We start from the raw sequence: 16,960 nt of genomic DNA, 5'->3' as shown, positions 1-16,960 counted from the left end.
TTAGAGTTTTGCTGTAAGCATTACTAACATGCATTTGATTTTTCTTTTTGAAACAGGAACTGCTTCTTGATTATTAATATTTTGTCTAATAGAGATGTATTACTGACGGCATTTTGGGGACTTGCTGATAAGTTTATATGTGTTTTATTGTACATTGCCTTGACAATTTAAGGTACAAGCTGGTCAATTGTTTTCTGTTCTCACGTCATGAAATTATGATATAAAATAAAAATAAAAACACACAGTAATTAGGTGCCTTACAGGTTAATACTTGATTTCCTTGTACAACAATAAATCAATTCTCATGCTGTCCCATCTACTGACCCTCCCCAAAAGACTGTAAAACATCTGTATCCACGTGCCCCATGCCACCTCTGTTATGGCGTCTGTTGTGCCGTCACAACTTCTCTCCATCTCCAAAGCACCATATAACACCTTTTAGTCTCACCAAGCCAGACCTTAGATATTTTGGCATAGTTCCTCACTGCAGCTCCAACTGTTTTGCTCCAGTCCCTTTGCACTAGTCCACCCTGCAGGAGTGCAAAACTGACAGCTTTGGCCAGCTGGAAATTCTACAGGTGTGTATGGAAAATTCCCAGATGGTGTAGAACTGGCATAGCAGCCCAAAACTATTCCTTCTCCCAGCCCCGTGGCCTAAATGGGATAGCTTTGAGAGGCACAGGTCTATAGAACTTCTCTATACTCTGGCTATTCTTGGTTGCCAGAATAGCCCCTTGGGGGCCGTAGGAAGCCATGTTTATACCATTTAAGGCCAAATCAGCTTCCAACTGGCTCAAGAAATAGGGTCCCAGAAAAGGTGATGTAAATCAACTTAGTTCCTCATCTCTCAGGTCCTGCACTGAGCACAAAAAACCAGGCCCTGGAATTCAAGAGGTATAGATGGTTTTATGGCACCATCATGACAAAAGAGGTGGGGTTGCTCCAAATTATTTATTGTGTTATAATATTATGCCTTCTAGTTCTAATACAGTAGAACCTCAGAGTTACGAACTGTCCAGCCAACCACACACCTCATTTGGAACCGGAAGTATGCAATCAGGCAGCAGCAGAGACCAAAAAAAAAAAAAAAGTGGGGTGGGAAGGCAAATTCAGTACTGTACTGTGTTAAACGTAAACTACTAAAAAATAAAGAGAAAGCAGCATTTTTCTTCTGCATAGTAAAGTTTCAAAGTTGTATTAAGTCAATGTTCAGTTGTAAACTTTTGAAAGAACAACCCTAACATTTTGTTCAGTGTTACGAACATTTCAGAATTGCAAACAACCTCCATTACTGAGATGTTCATAACTCTGAGGTTCTACTGTATTACTATTAAACATTTGTCAATATCCCCATTCATGTGTATGACTTTCTACCAAGAAAAAATAAGCATTCCAGTCCTGAAATGACCGCTTGTGTGATTTTTGCTTCTATTTCTATTCAAAGAATAATGTGGTATTCAAAACTTGTACCCTGAGTGGTATTTGCACTCTTACTTGTATTTGAGTTCTCTTTATGACTGTGAGCTCTGGCACTTCAATCACCCATTATTCTGCAGAATTGCTGATACTCATCAACAGATGGAATTTTTGCATAAGGGATGGGATAAAAGGGAAAACAATTAAAAACTCTGGGTATAGTCTTCTAAAACTACAATGTGAATATTGAAAAATAATATCTGCAATTTGCTGAAGGGAGGCCAGCTTCAAGTTTAATTCAGCAGCCGTGAATGTTCTATTCCTGACATAATGGAATCTAGCAACAAAAAGTATTTATACATTTAGTAAGGCACTTAGGAAAAAAACATCAAAGTGTAGCATCTTTCCGATGAGTAGAGCCCTGCAAATCTGTGGATATTCACTTTATATCCATGGACCATTTTTGCAGATAGCAGATCAAATGCAGATACAAATTTTTTATTGGTGCAGGGCTCTAAATATAGGATCTCAAAAGTGGGGAAGCAGCTGTCTGAAGCTCATAGCCTATGAGGCTGCTTCCCTGCCTTCCAGAGTTTATATTCCCTCTCCTCCACCCCATACAGAGAAAGCAGAGGTGATAGATCAAGACAGGCAGCAAAATCCCCCATGTACTTATCACCACAGTTTAAGCATAAAAGTAATCTAGGAAATCTCTCCTGACTTCATTGCTGTATCATGAAGCAATACTAACTTACTTTGCAGAAGCAGTTGCCTCTCTCTCCAACTGACTTGATATGGCAGAAATTAAACACTGGCTGGGCAACCGGAGCACACCTTCACCCCCTCTGTACCCTTAACCCCAGCACCCCCCTCCAGCATCCCTAACCCTTGCGCCCTCCTCCTGTGCCTCTCACCCCTGCACTGTACCCCCTTGGCCCTAACACTTGCAACCCCCTCCTGTGCCCAGCTGGGGAAACTGATCTGGAGTCACAGAGTGCCTTGCTCCCCTCTCTCAGCCCCTCTAGGAGGATGACCTGCCAAGCCAAGAGGTGCCAGGGCTCAGCTCCTTTTAAGCATGGTAGCCCTGCAATAGTATTCCCCTTGAATGCTTCCACAGGGAGAACAGTGACAGCTGCAAAGAAACTGGGAATGCTGAGCTAAGTGTGATGACTATAAATCACAAGCTAAATAGGCGGCAGACTTTCTTATTTTATAGTTTAGTTTGTGATTTTGAGCATTATTGACTTAAGACATTTGTTTTATTATTTTTAATGTAAAAGGCTATTTGTTCTGATGCCTGTTGTATAAGATTGATGTTTAAAATAAAAACAATAATTGCGTGCACATTTATTAAGCCATATAGCTTTCTTATACAATATACATGCACGCACTCAGACACTCCTCATGAAAGGCACTATGAGTTACCATGCAGCTGCAGGTGCAGTGCCGATGTGGATAAAGATAAGAGACGGAGTGCAGATTGCGGGTTGGATACAAGTTGATTCTTTCAGATGTGGATCCATGTTTTTGTATCCGCACAGGGCTCAACTTATGAGGTTTCCTTTTAAACTCACGACAATATCACACAATCGTCTCAGTTCAGCACCATTTACACTTTTTTCAGAAGAAGTCTATAATTACTCGCTTTATACACAACTCACCACATAAATAATTGGTTGAACACTGTCAATATAAATCTGTTTTAATCCTGCTACAATGGAAGCAACTAAGCAAACCAAAATTATTCCTAATTAAACCCTTGCTTTCATCCACACCAACATCCTATATAACTTTATTATTTTACATTTTATAATTTCATTTTTGTCAATTATCATGACCAGTATAGTCTTGAAATAGAAAATATCTGGAATGAAAACACTGAAAAGCAATACTGCCATTGCATGAGTCAATAAAGTGACAAGCACACTCCTAAATACTACAGTTAGGCCTGATTTTGCTACTATTGAAGTCAAAGGGACTAGGATCACATTCTCTATGATCTACAGACACCAAGAACAAATCCAGCTGCGAGCTGAAGCATAAAAATAATGTAAATAAGTAACAAATTGAATGTTTTACAATTTAGAATGATTTTGATCAGGCTGTTTCCTGTATAATTACTAAGTTGACTCACCAACTCAGTAAGTTGCCAACATGTACAGTAGTATCTTATAGCTCCATCTAGTGAAAAAATCTTAACACATCAGACATTAGATTTAAAGCCAAAGGGGAAAAAAAGTTGATTCATTTTTATGTCATATATTAGATTCATATAATTGCAGACAATATTACATTTATATTTTAACTAAAGTATGAACAGATTAGCAATACACCCATGGTTTTAATAATTCACTCGCAGATGAGTGAGGTAGATGGGAGTCACATGTGGACAACAGAACAGTAGCTAGTGAGGCAAAGGGGCAGTACTTTGAAGGTGCTCCTCAACCCCTGCGTGGTCTCTAAAGCCCCTTTCCTAGACTGGGTCTCTTCTCCATATTCATTTTTCCTCTCTCTCTCAATGGCATTTGGCACTGTCAGTCATCCACTTCCATACAGCCTTTATCTATCAGGGAATGAGAGAATCAAAAAGGATGAACAGATAGAGAGTTGGACGTTTGGTGCAGCTGAAATAAGCACTCAGAAGTTTGGACTACTTTTCTGATCATTAACCAAAACTATCCAACCATCTTTGGACTGCAAAACTGAGCTAGAAGTCTCATGAGACCCAGACTCTTCTGTGAGGTTTTATTAATTATTATTATTCCTTCCTGTTTCCAGTCAGGCCAGAAATTCTTTCAGAATAGCTTTTCCTGTGGTATTCTGGCACATTTAATTCCAATTGCAGCTTGATTTAGGAAGTCCAAAGATTGGCAAAAATGAATAATACTCTCAGTAAAAAAAGTTGACCGAACTTCCTGCAAAAAAAGTTGAACAATTTTTTTCCAAAAAAATCAAGTTCTGTTTAAAGAATGAGTGGAAGTTGCAGGTACTTGTTTTAGCCCAACTGGTCCACCCATCCTTAGTGCAAGCTCAAGGTAGCTTATGGTACAGCATCTGACCACCATAAAATAGTTTTAATGTCAGAGCAGCAATAGTTTTATAAAGAGTGAAAACATGTTTCAATTTGATTCTATTCATGGATGCTAGACACCTCAAAAGATAGAAGAATGTTAGAATATGGATTAATATAATAGAAGTTTAATCTATTTTAGAGATAGCAATATCCTTTTATCAGAGGAAGCATTCATTTGGGACATTAACTATAAGACATCTGCCATAAATAGGCAGGGGATCTATCTCTGGATTTTATATGCTGTAGCATTGCCTCTCTCATTGCTACTGAAGGTTCTGGTCCTAATTCTCCAACTGACTTGCACCTTGTGTATTTGTTTATACTTGTACAAAATAGTTGCAAAATGCTATCAAATCAGGATGGTAGCATTTTACATCTGCTTTTGTAAAGAATAAATGACCTCAAGGCGCAAGGCAGTGGGAAACAATCAGGCACTCTGTGACAGAATGCACCCCCGTATTCAAACTCCCCACACTATTGTAATAATCTTTGTACAAGATATGCTTTGTGAGGTATCATGTGAAAACTAATAACTTATCAGTAAGTAATATCATGGTAAAATGTGTGTAGCAGTATTATGTGTAAAGTTACAAATTTTCCCCTGTATGATGTTAAAAAAATACATGTTCAGACTCACCTAGCACCAAACTGGTCAAATAGACCTGTCTTGAACAAAGGAGTGTATGCTTATTTTAATTTGCATTTAAGCAGAAAGGGGGAAGGGAGAAAAAGGAAGCTCTCCCAGGTGAAAAAATCCAGCAGAAAACATCCTTACACACAGACTTTGAAAAGCATTTCCAGCTGAGAACCAGGGGACAAAGGGAGACAAACTATAAAAAGGAGGGTGAAACACCCCAAGGGACCTCTCCTCTCTCTCCCTGTCCATTTCACTCTTTACAGCTGAGAAGACAAAAGACTCTGGGGGAGAGGTCCTGACCTGAGATTTTGGTCAGTAATGCTGTTGGGAGCATGTGAGTAAGAGCTTTACCTTGAATGAAGTTAAATCTGTCAAGTTTAGCACTAGAAAGCATTTTATCTTTATTTTTCTTGCAACCATTTCTTAAAATGTATCTTTGTGTAGTTAATAAACTTGTTTTATTGTTTTAGCTAATCCCATGTGTTTAAATTGAAGTGTCTGGATAACTCCATTTAAGGTGGCAAATTGATGTATATTATTCCCTTAAATGAATAATGGTCTTAATATATTTGACCTGTCCAGGTGAGGGGTGGGCAGTAGAAGACATACATTTCTGGGGTAAAATCTGGGACTAGGAGTCTGTTGGGGTCACCCTGCAGCATAACCAAGGCTAGTGAGAGCCACAGTGTGACTGGCAGGTGGCTGTTACACAAACACTTCTGGGAGGGACCTGGCAAGCTGTTTGTAAGCAGTCCAGGTTGGGAGCTACAACAGTAAGGCATTGCTAGGCACTCCAGTTGCAGGACGGGGGTGACAGTCTCCCACTGGTCTGGATTGCACCCTGCTATGTCACACTGTTACTCCTATTTCTGAATGCTTTCATTCTGGCTCTGAGCACACAATGTGTTTAATATCTGCTGGGAGAGGGGGGTTAAACCACCATAAGGTTCCAGCTATATCTCAAGATTGCAAGTCTATTTGTCCCCTTTCCTGGAATCTTTCCATAGGCACAAGAACCTATCTTGATGGTGATGGCACCTGTCAGGAAGGCTAAGGTCAATTTATAAGAAGGATGAGAGTGTAGCTAAGTATTAAGTGAAATATCTTACATCAGCCTTTTAGAAATCTAAAAATGTGCAGAGGAGCTAAAGGTCAGTAGGAAGGCATCAAGAGTTCCCCATGCACTTAATATTTAACCCTGAATTAATCTCATGGCATCAGCCAGTCTATCAAAGATGTGGTAGGCAGGGAGCGCATAAGTCTTCTTTGAATGGTATCTAAAAAGGTTACATTTTGTAACGTAGTCTGTTGAAGGAACTGCCACTTCATATTACTGCAATATCTTTTTTCCATACTATCTGCTATCTGAAGCCAGCTAGCAGTCTTCTGGACCAGTACATAGAAAGGCACAACTTAAGTATACACCCAGCCTCCCTATCTGCTAAACAATGTTCAACATTTATCCAGTAAAAAACAAGGATCTCTGAGGGATTTATAATCACAGCCAAAGCAAAATACAGATCAAGTAAGATTATGGCATAATGTTATGCTTGCCTGACTTTTGGAGTAGACAATTGATGGATGGCTAGAAAGAAAGTATGGCTATTTGGCCTATGAGCAACAAAACAATAACAATTCTTATTCGTGTTAGAAATTGTTGTGGGGCTAAGAATGTAGTAAGCAGTACAAGTGATGATCCCCAGGATAGGCTAGCAAAGGACTAATACTTAGGGAAAGCAGTGGATGAGGTTCACTCAGTATTAAGTTCTTACTACAAATGTGTTTTATTCAAAAGCTGTGGCAGCTTTCCTCTGCTTCCCAAATGTATCATGGATTACAGCTTCAAGACTGCTTGAAGAAGTTTGAAAGTGTCAATGTTTCAACATGACAAGATTATGTGGCTGCTCCACCTTGTTAAAAAGTGGACTGGGTAAGGGAGGATGTAGAATCCATGTATATGAGGACACATGGAAAAAGGCCTAGAGATGAAAGTGGGAGAAAGACAATGTCTTGGGGAGCAAGGGGATAAGTAAGAAGGAGAAAGCAGTACAGAGGTAGCTATAGATCTTGCCTTAAAGATCAAGATAAGGAGCTTAAATTGGGAGCAGAAATAAAAAGAATACAATGAAGGGATCTGAAGGAGGGCTGAACAAAGTCCAAATGGCAAGCAAGTTAGATTATTTCTGTGGCCATGAGGACTATCCAGGAGGTGAGAAATAGTCAGGGCCTGAACAAAGAGTTTGGCAGTGGAGACAGAGAAATGAATGGATCGTGGAGATGTTGTTAAACAACCACTAGTAAGATTTTTCAACACTATATGTGTGAAGTGAGAAGAAGAAATGACACTGAGGTTGGGAGCCTGAAGGACAGGAAAGAGTGGCAGTCTCAGCTGTGACCAGGAAGAGGAGGATTTGGAAGTAGAGAAGAGTTCAGTATTGATCATGTTAGTTTGAATCGGCATCGAGACATCCAGGAAGACATCACGGAGGCAGCTGGAAACTGAATGATGTAGGAGAAGACAAGTAGAGAGGTCAGTCTGCAAGTCATCAAGGTAGATTTGATAGCTGAAGCCATCCTGTGACCAGATGAAGTCACATGGTGATAAGATGCAAAAAGAGAGGCCAATGCAATGCCTAGAGGACAGTGAAACTGTAAAAAGAAGTGAGTGACCAGGTAGAAAATGCTGTATCAGACAGCAAAATACGCTTCCTCTAATGTAGTAGTAAGCTATTTAAATCATTAGATTAGGAATTAGAAAACCACAAAATAATCAGGCCGTGACACTGCATTGACATAGGATAATGTTCAACCACGACCTGCAATCACTTCATATTTATGCAGTCAAGATATAATGACAGTGCATCATCATCTGCTCAAACCCATTCGTCCCAGCAGCTGAGGAAGGGAAATATGCTTTTGCTTTTTCAGTGGTAAGATCCATTCTTACCTATGACAGAATCCCAGCATTTTTGTTCCTGCTGCCCCCACCCTCATGTGAGAGGAGAACCTCAACAGCATGCTGCAATGCCAATTTGTTTGCTCACTACTACCTGCCCTTCTGAAAGTATTGATCAAAATCCTAAGAAGCAAGAAGTGTACAAAACACCATAAAGAGTTGTTTGTGTTCTTGAGCCACCTGCTAAGAATCACTGCTCTAGATTTTCATATGTGCTGAGCATCTGCAGCTCCCAGTAAATTCAAGTGGGGTAGTAAGTGCTCAGCACTTCTGAAAAAGAGACCACTGATCTGTTGCCAGACATTCTTGCAACCAGAATTCTTCTACCAATATTTCAGTGACTGAGGCATTCCAACCGTTAGTGTTTAAGAAAGACTCCTAGGGAGGATCACATACTTTCTTCAGATGTTTACAGCAAGATAAATACATCTTAAATTTGGGATATAGCCAAAGCTATGCTTAGCATGTAATTAAAGGACTTTGGTGTAATTGGTTTTCAAAGCCATCACAAGCATGTGTCAGCAGCATATTAGAAACATTGCATTCCAAATTCTCTCTAGATGAGTTAAAATGTTATGAAATTAATATGAATATAATCTGGTTTAGTGCACAACTTCCCAACTAAACTGCCCAGCTTGCTTCAAACAAAATCCACTTCACTTTTTTTGGACTAAGCAGCAGCAAGTTGCTTACCATGAAGAAAAGTCAGAGACCAGAGAAAGGATTATGCTCTTTACATCACAGACAGAGACTGAGTAGATAATGGAGGTGATATTATCTTATTGGCAGGGCAGGAGGGGTAGAGTCAGCCATAGGTCAGAAAAATCTCCCATACAGACCCCTACAGAACTTTACTGTACTTTAGAAAAAGCTATGTATCCTACACATTAGAAAACAACTGTATATCATGACATTAGTGAGACTCTGACATGCACAAAGTTAGTCACATGTTTAAGTGCTTGCAGGAACAGGGCTTTCGCGAATTATTTCATTTCTGGTTTAGCAAAGTACAAGTTTTGCCTGAATGAAGAGTAATAAATAGAGCTCTGTAAAAATTGTATCTTTAATTATTTCCATCTAAATAAAATGTTTTGAATTCATATACTTTAAGATCAGTTTAAGTGAAAGAGAACCAATTACTCAGTGCTCCCTATCAGCTGATTCTTTGTCATCTGTTATTCAGGCTTTGTAATACTAGCTCTTACAGACATTGTAACAAGAGAGGAAAATAAGAGAAAGGAAAATATTTAAAGGAGGACAACATGGGAGGAAGACTAATATGCATGTACAAGGAAAACAGAACTGTTTACTTGAGTAGATATACAGTAGCTTGAACTCATATTTTCATTTTTCACTTTAGTTCAGTTAGTTCTTTAAAAAAAAAAAGAAATTGTCTTCCCTTTGTGCATTTATTTCTGGCTATGGAAGTTGGTAGATTGGAATAAAGGTAGTTTATTGCAATGTTATGATGACCCCTTGTGGTAAAAACTAAATATGCTGTTTCATAAAGAGTTACTCTGAACCTTTTTATGTCAAAGGCTAAATTCTGACCTTAGATCTGCACTATCTTTTCATGTTAATTCTGTTTGGCCTGAACTAACTTACCCTCATAAACATGATCTACATGCTATCTGTATTTGTTTTACCACTAGGAAGCTGTCTGGCTATAAATTCTTTTGAAAAATCTCAACCTTTACCCCTTAACCCCCAACAAAGTTAATAGGCGACAGTGTCATTTTCTTTCATGGAAACTTGTTAATGCTGAATGACATCTGTGTATAAATATCCAGAGTACATACTCGTAGAATTTTACGTATACTTCTAGTCAGCCACAAAATATAAGAGAAATGTACTGTTCTAGCCACTACTACCCAGAAGTTGCAACAGTAGGTATTGAGCAAGGCCATTCTTTTGGGTGTACGAGACCAACAAGACGTTTCTATAAAAAGACAAGTTAACCAAAATGAGGGAACAATCAAGTCACTGTTTTAGCTGACTGCTGCAGTGTTTTGGCAACTTTCATTTAATTAGAAAAAAAGTCTTCGATTTATAAAGGGCATACTAAAAACGTTTGTTAATTAGCTAAATTTTGATATAAATCCATTCTGAGCCATTGCCAAGGCAGTCTCTTTTTATAAATGTTCCTTGTACCAAAAATCAATCAAGTCTTTTGCTGAATGTAATCCATCTACATGTATTGTATGGTCCAATTCAAGATCCTAGCCCTTATCTTTTAAGGCCATTTCGAGCCCAATATGGGACCCATATATATCTCAAGAGACCACTTCTCTCTACACCACAACAAAATCCAAGGTCAGTGAGGACACTTTGGCTGATAGTCCCCCCAGTAGAACTTGTGGGGATAAGGGGTAGAAATTTTTCAGTGGAGGATCCTTGATTGTGGAATTTGCTTCAGTCAAGGATCCATATGAGCCCAAACCTTTCTACCAATAGGACATATTGCAAGAGCCATTTCTGCACAGGTTTTCTCCTAACAGAGTTTTGAAAGAGCCTCAGCAATATAACCTTGAATGGCCACAAGCTAGATTTGTTCCCTGTTCAAGTACTAATGTGGCTGTGACTGGGGTAGACCAGAGTTTACCTGCTCTGAGGTATTACTTGTTGATATAATGCATACCTTAGAGATGTATGCAATAAAAAATACTTGCTTTTGGTGAAAGCAATGGTAATGTTTGTATTTTTTGTCTAAAAAATAGCAGGTTTAAATGGGGGGTTTGTGTGTGTCTTTTAGCAGTAGGGCGGCATCTCAAGGCAATGATTATGTGGATACCAAGAGTATGAGTTCTTTTTTCCTTAACTTATTATGCTCTACACTGCGAATCCCTTAATCACAGTTACACAAATAGACAGATTCATCTATTTCAAAGTGCGACACTTGGAAATAACTGGCCAACAGCAGGAGTAAGGAGTTCACAGTGTGGCCCTATAGAAGCACCAGAGCTGTTAGCATTTTACACTGCAGGAATGAGGATGCCTCGAGGAACTTATTAAATGGCCAAATCCTGCTCATTTACTCACACAAATAGGTCCCTTGGATATAAATCAGTAAGTGTCATCACATGAGTAAGTGACCCTTCAACACTGATAATACGATAATATATTTGCACAGCACTATCAATCACATACATAAGCATACATGATAGAAAGCCAAGCCTTCATGAAGTTTGAGAGTTTTATTTTGTTTTCTGGGGTTAGCATTGAAAGATTTGCCAAGTGATTTCCCACTCCTTCAGACAGATCAAGATGTTCAACCTAAAGGAAGTTTAGGACAGAGTGGAAAAAGACTGACAAAAAGTTACACGCTGTTTCCAGAAACACTAAAGTGATTTGCATCTGTACAGACATTGCCTACAAAATGAAAGGCAGACTCTCCTGTAGTAAGTACTAGAAACTCATTGTATGTGCCTAAGTGAAGAATTATGTTTAGACAGCCACTGCAATACCTGTAAGTGATTAGATACAGTGGTGAGAGTACTACAGAACACCCTGCAATAGATAGGTAGCATCTGAGTTACCCTGCATATCACGTTGCACCTAAAAGTGGCTTTTCTATGACAGCTCTCCTACAAAAGGTTAAATTTAAAGTGCTGTAAGGATGATAGCGGGAAGGAGAAATATGTTCTCTCAGTGACATATCCACTTTTCTCAATTTGTCTGTGGGTGGGTGGGGGACTGGTTTTTTAATATGCACAAGACAGAATAGAATCCATCTCACTCTTCCATAGCTGGATGAGCTCTGCTAACAAACATGACTCAAAACACATTTTGATTTTCAAGAAACAATCTCCAGTTTCCCAGGAACAATTCAGCACTCCCAGTTAGCTGCAGGGCAAATGACTATATTTACATCTCTACCTACCTAGTATGTTTAATGTTTAAATGGTGTGTCATTTCACCTGCAATTGGTTGTAGACACAAAATTGGAGATCAGATTGAGGCCCTTTAGCATCTGGCTCACAGGGAAGAGGTGCTGACAAAGAGTGACATCTTAGATAGTTACTTTTCTGACTACAGCCACATTTCAATGTAATTGATCACAGCCTATGTTCAATTCATATACTACACTGAAGCCATTCAAAGCTCTGAAAATGAAGCTGAGTGTTTAAATGCAGAGGACAGACAGCTGTTGTAGTTTTTGTTGCTGGCTCAACCCTCTCCTTGACACCACAAGGTAGGTGCTATGCACCTGATCTCAGTGTTGCTGAGCACTAATCAAGCATACACACAAGTATCACCTAACAGGCAATAAAGTCCTTTTCCTCCCCTTTTTTAGCTAAAGGGGAAGTGTACAGCCACTTCTGACCCAATAGATTAATCTGATGATAGTTAGCACATACACACTTTAATTTTAGAAAATGCCTTTCAACAGCAGCTGTGAAACACCACAGGAAATGACTAAGTCAGACAGTTGTTATTCTTATATCCATTAAGCTTAACACATTACTGATCAAGTTAACAAAATTTGAAATTTTATTTTGAGTCCAAATCAAAAGGGAGAAGCCTAAAAAGATCATTGAATTTACATCAATGAGATTGTTCTTGTAAGATCTGTATTTTAATAAGGTACTTTGACATTTGAATGACCAGAGCTTGAGTATCCTGACACAGTCTTGGGGAAGTCATAGCTTGGAGGTGACCTCTAGATGCCCACTCCCAGGGCCTATGAAGGTCAGGCACTTCGTTGAGGATCCATTCTTGGCTGGAATGTTTGGGCCTGATCCAATGCCCATTGAAATCAATAGAAAGATTATCATTGAAGTCAATGTTTTCTGTATTAGGCCTGGCACAAAGAGGGATCAGGTACTCCATCTCTTAGTACATACCAGAAGTATTCAGTATTTGTCTCAATTTTTGTGTTCTGTTCTCCTGGACTGTGACAGAATCAGCCAGAGGGAAGGACTGATGGGGGGAAAAAATCAAGAAGTATTGTGAAGTAGCTCACTCCCGGTATCGGGACAAACCACTTACCAAGGCCTTGGGCAGATAGAGTTTATCTGGCTGTCACAGTCTTACCACACATGAACAAGCCAGGCACAGGTAAAAGACAATTTCAATCTCATGCCAGGCCTTACTTCCTTTAGGGAGCCTCTGGAAGGCAGCAGTCTCTCACACATTTCCTGAACCCAGCCAAGCTTCTCTCTCTCAGGCCTGGTCTACACTAGGAGGTTATGTCGAATTTAGCAGCGTTAAATCGAATTAACCCTGCACCCGTCCACACAACGAAGCTATTTAGTTCGACATAGAGGTCTCTTTAAATCGATTTCTGTACTCCTCCCCGACGAGGGGAGTAGCGCTAAATTCGACATGGCCATGTCGAATTAGGATAGGTGTGGATGGAATTCGACGCTAATAGCTCCGGGAGCTATCCCACAGTGCACCACTCTGTTGACGCTCTGGACAGCAGTCCGAGCTCGGATGCTCTGACCAGCCACACAGGAAAAGCCCCGGGAAAATTTGAATTCCTTTTCCTGTCTGGCCAGTTTGAATCTCATTTCCTGTTTGGACATCGTGGCGAGCTCAGCAGCACTGGCAACGATGCAGAGCTCTCCAGCAGAGGTGACCATGCAATCTCAGAATAGAAAGAGGGCCCCAGCATGGACTGATCGGGAAGTCTTGGATCTGATCGCTGTGTGGGGCGATGAGTCCGTGCTTTCGGAGCTGCGATCGAAAAAACGGAATGCGAAGATCTACGAGAAGATCTCCAAAGCCATGACGGAGAGAGGATACAGCCGGGATGCAACACAGTGCTGTGTGAAAATCAAGGACCTGAGACAAGGCTACCAGAAGACCAAAGCGGCAAACGGACGCTCCGGATCCCAGCTCCAGACATGCCGTTTCTACGAGGCACTGCATTCCATTCTAGGTGCGGCCGCCACCACTACCCCGCCACTGACCGTGGACTCTGACGATGGGGTATTGTCGACGGCCGCTTCCTCGGAGATGTTCGTGGACGGGGAAGATGAGGAAGGAGATGAGGAGGACGAGGCAGTCGACAGCGCATACAACGCTGATTTCCCCGACAGCCAGGATCTCTTCATCACCCTCACAGAGATCCCTTACCAACCCTCCCAAGGCGTTAACCCTGACCCTGATCAGGGGAAGGATCAGTCGGTAAGTGTTTTAAACATGTAAACATTTATTTTGATCAGAACAGGAATGGAATATTAACAATGGGTTTTTCATGATTACTTTGCCCTAGGCACTCTACTTTTTAGTCCTCGCCACTGCAGCTACTGGAAAATTCTGTCAATATGTCCGGGGATAGAGCAGAAATCCTCCTGGGACATCTCCATGAAGCTCTCCTGGAGGTAATTTGAAAGTCTTTGCATTAGGTTCCTGGGGAGAGCGGCCTTATTGCGTCCTCCATGGTAGGAAACTTTTCCGCGCCAGGCTAGCAGCAAGTACTCCGGGATCAGTGCCTCGCACAGCATGGCCGCATACGGCCCTGGTTTTTGCTGGCATTCACGCAGCATGCGGTCTTTCTCTGTGTCCGAGATCCTCATCAGAGTGATATCACTCATGGTGACCTGCTTTAAATTAGGGTAATGTTAGTATTGGGACTGATTGCCTGTTCCTTTACATAAGTGTAACCGGCGGTTTACAGCCACGCGGTGGAGGCGGGACGGGACAGCATACAGGGATCTTTCCCGGGGACAGCCGCAAGGGGGGTGGGACAGGGGCAGAGTTCATGCTGGCCAGATTGCCGGCAGCAGGAACTGGCCAACGCTAGGGGCATTGCTTTGAACGTGAAAGGAGGGCACTGCTATAAATTAAGCTTTCAGCAGCCAAAAGTCTACGGCTTACCATGTCCGCCTGCTACCCGAATTCCGCTGTCCTGCCCCGCTTGTGTGATCTGTACTCCAAGACCCCAGGCACTGAATGGGAAGGCCGAAAATTCGACCTTGTCCTGAGTGCGCATGTGATAGGTGCTGTGCATGGGCTTGTTCACAGAGAAAGACTATGTTCATTGTTCACAAAAATGTATCTTTGTGAGGAATTCACTCCCTTTTTCCCATCCCACAGCTGCGAGTGTCTCCCGACCTACCCCGGCATCCCCCTCCCAGAGGCTGGAGCAGATTAGGCGCCGAAAGAGAAGGATACGGGACGAGATGTTCTCCGAACTTATGGGCTGCTCCCGAGCCGAGGCGGCACAGCAGACCCAGTGGAGGGAGAACATGTTGCAATACCAGCGATCACACAGCGAACGAGAGGACAGGTGGCGGCAGGAAGACCAGCAGGCGACTCAAACGCTGCTTGGACTAATGAGGGAGCAAACGGACACGCTCCAGCGCCTTGTAGATGTTCTGTAGGACCGGAGGCAGGAGGACAAAGCCCCGCTTCAGTCTCTGTCTAACCGCCCTCCCCCGCCACAAAGTCCCATCCCCCCCTCACCCAAAGTCCCAAGAAGGAGGGGTGGCAGGGGCCGTGAAAACAGTCACTCCACCCCTGCAGACTGCTCAAGTACCAGATGGCTCTCATTCCCAAAGTTTTGATAAGTCCTTTCCTTCACTCCAAAAGCACCTCACCCAAGCCCCCATCCCAGTGTCATCCCCTAACTGTGTAGTTGTTAATAAAAAATATGTTTCTGTTAATTACTGTTTCCGTCAGGTTCTTTTAGAGGAGAGTGTGTCTGAAGGGGGGAAAAGGGGGTTGGTAATTGGAGAGGACAGTCACCTTTACCAGGGTACAGACACGGGGGCAGGTTCAGCTGCAGGTCACACACACATTGCAGTCACTAGGCACCCTGGTCAGTCTGGGAGGTGGTTTTCATGTTCTGTGTGGGGGGGCTATGTGAGTTTGTGGCAGGGGAGGGCGGTTACAGATCTTATGCACCGGTCCTTAGCCTGGATGACAGAGCCACGCAGCAGGGAATCTGTAACCGTCCTCCCCCGCCACAAAGTCACATAGCCCCCACACACAGAGTCCCGAAAAGGAGGGGTGGCAGGCTCCGTTGAAACAACCAGTCCACCACTGCGGACCGCTCTAGGAGCGGGAGCCTGTCATTCCTCGAGTTTAGAAGCGTCCTTTCCATCACTACACCCGCTCCCCACCACAGTCTGCGTCCCAGTTTCAACCCTTTACCACGAAACCCTTAATAAAGAAAACGGTGTTAATGAACAAAGTTCCATTTATTTTATTTTTAAAGGTGTGTTGGAAGGGGGGCAGAGGGGTGAAGGGGGTATGTAACTGGAGAGGATAGTCAACATTAAGCGGGTAAAGAAATGGGGTCAGGTGCAGCTTCTCTGTAAACAAACTTAATAGTCACAGGTTACCCTGCTCACTGTGGAACCTAGCTTTCAAAGCCTCCCGGATGCACAGCGCGTCCCGCTGGGCTCTTCTAATCGCCCGGCTGTCTGGCTGGGCGTAATCAGCAGCCAGGCGATGTGCCTCAACCTCCCACCCCGCCATAAACGTCTCCCCCTTGCTCTCACAGAGATTGTGGAGCACACAGCAAGCTGCAATAACAATGGGGATATTGGTTTCGCTGAGATCAGAGCGAGTCAGTTAGCTTCTCCATCTCCCCTTGAGACGTCCAAAAGCACACTCCACCACCATTCTGCACTTGCTCAGCCGGTAGTTGAAGAGTTCCTTTTCAGTGTCCAGGGCGCCTGTATAGGGCTTCATGAGCCAGGGCATTAGAGGGGAGGCTGGGTCCCCGAGGATCACTATAGGCATCTCCACATCCCCAACAGTTATTTTGTGGTCTGGGAAGTAAATACCTTCCTGCAGCCGTCTAAACAGACCAGAGTTCCTGAAAACACGAGCGTCATGAACCTTGCCCGGCCATCCGACGTTGATGTTGGTAAAACGTCCCCTATGGTCCACCAGTGCTTGCAGTACCATTGAAAAGTAGCCC

This window comes from Emys orbicularis, chromosome 2 (genome assembly GCF_028017835.1).
Source record: "Emys orbicularis isolate rEmyOrb1 chromosome 2, rEmyOrb1.hap1, whole genome shotgun sequence".
Classification (NCBI taxonomy): domain Eukaryota; kingdom Metazoa; phylum Chordata; order Testudines; family Emydidae; genus Emys; species Emys orbicularis.
Note: the sequence above shows the minus strand (reverse complement) of the source record.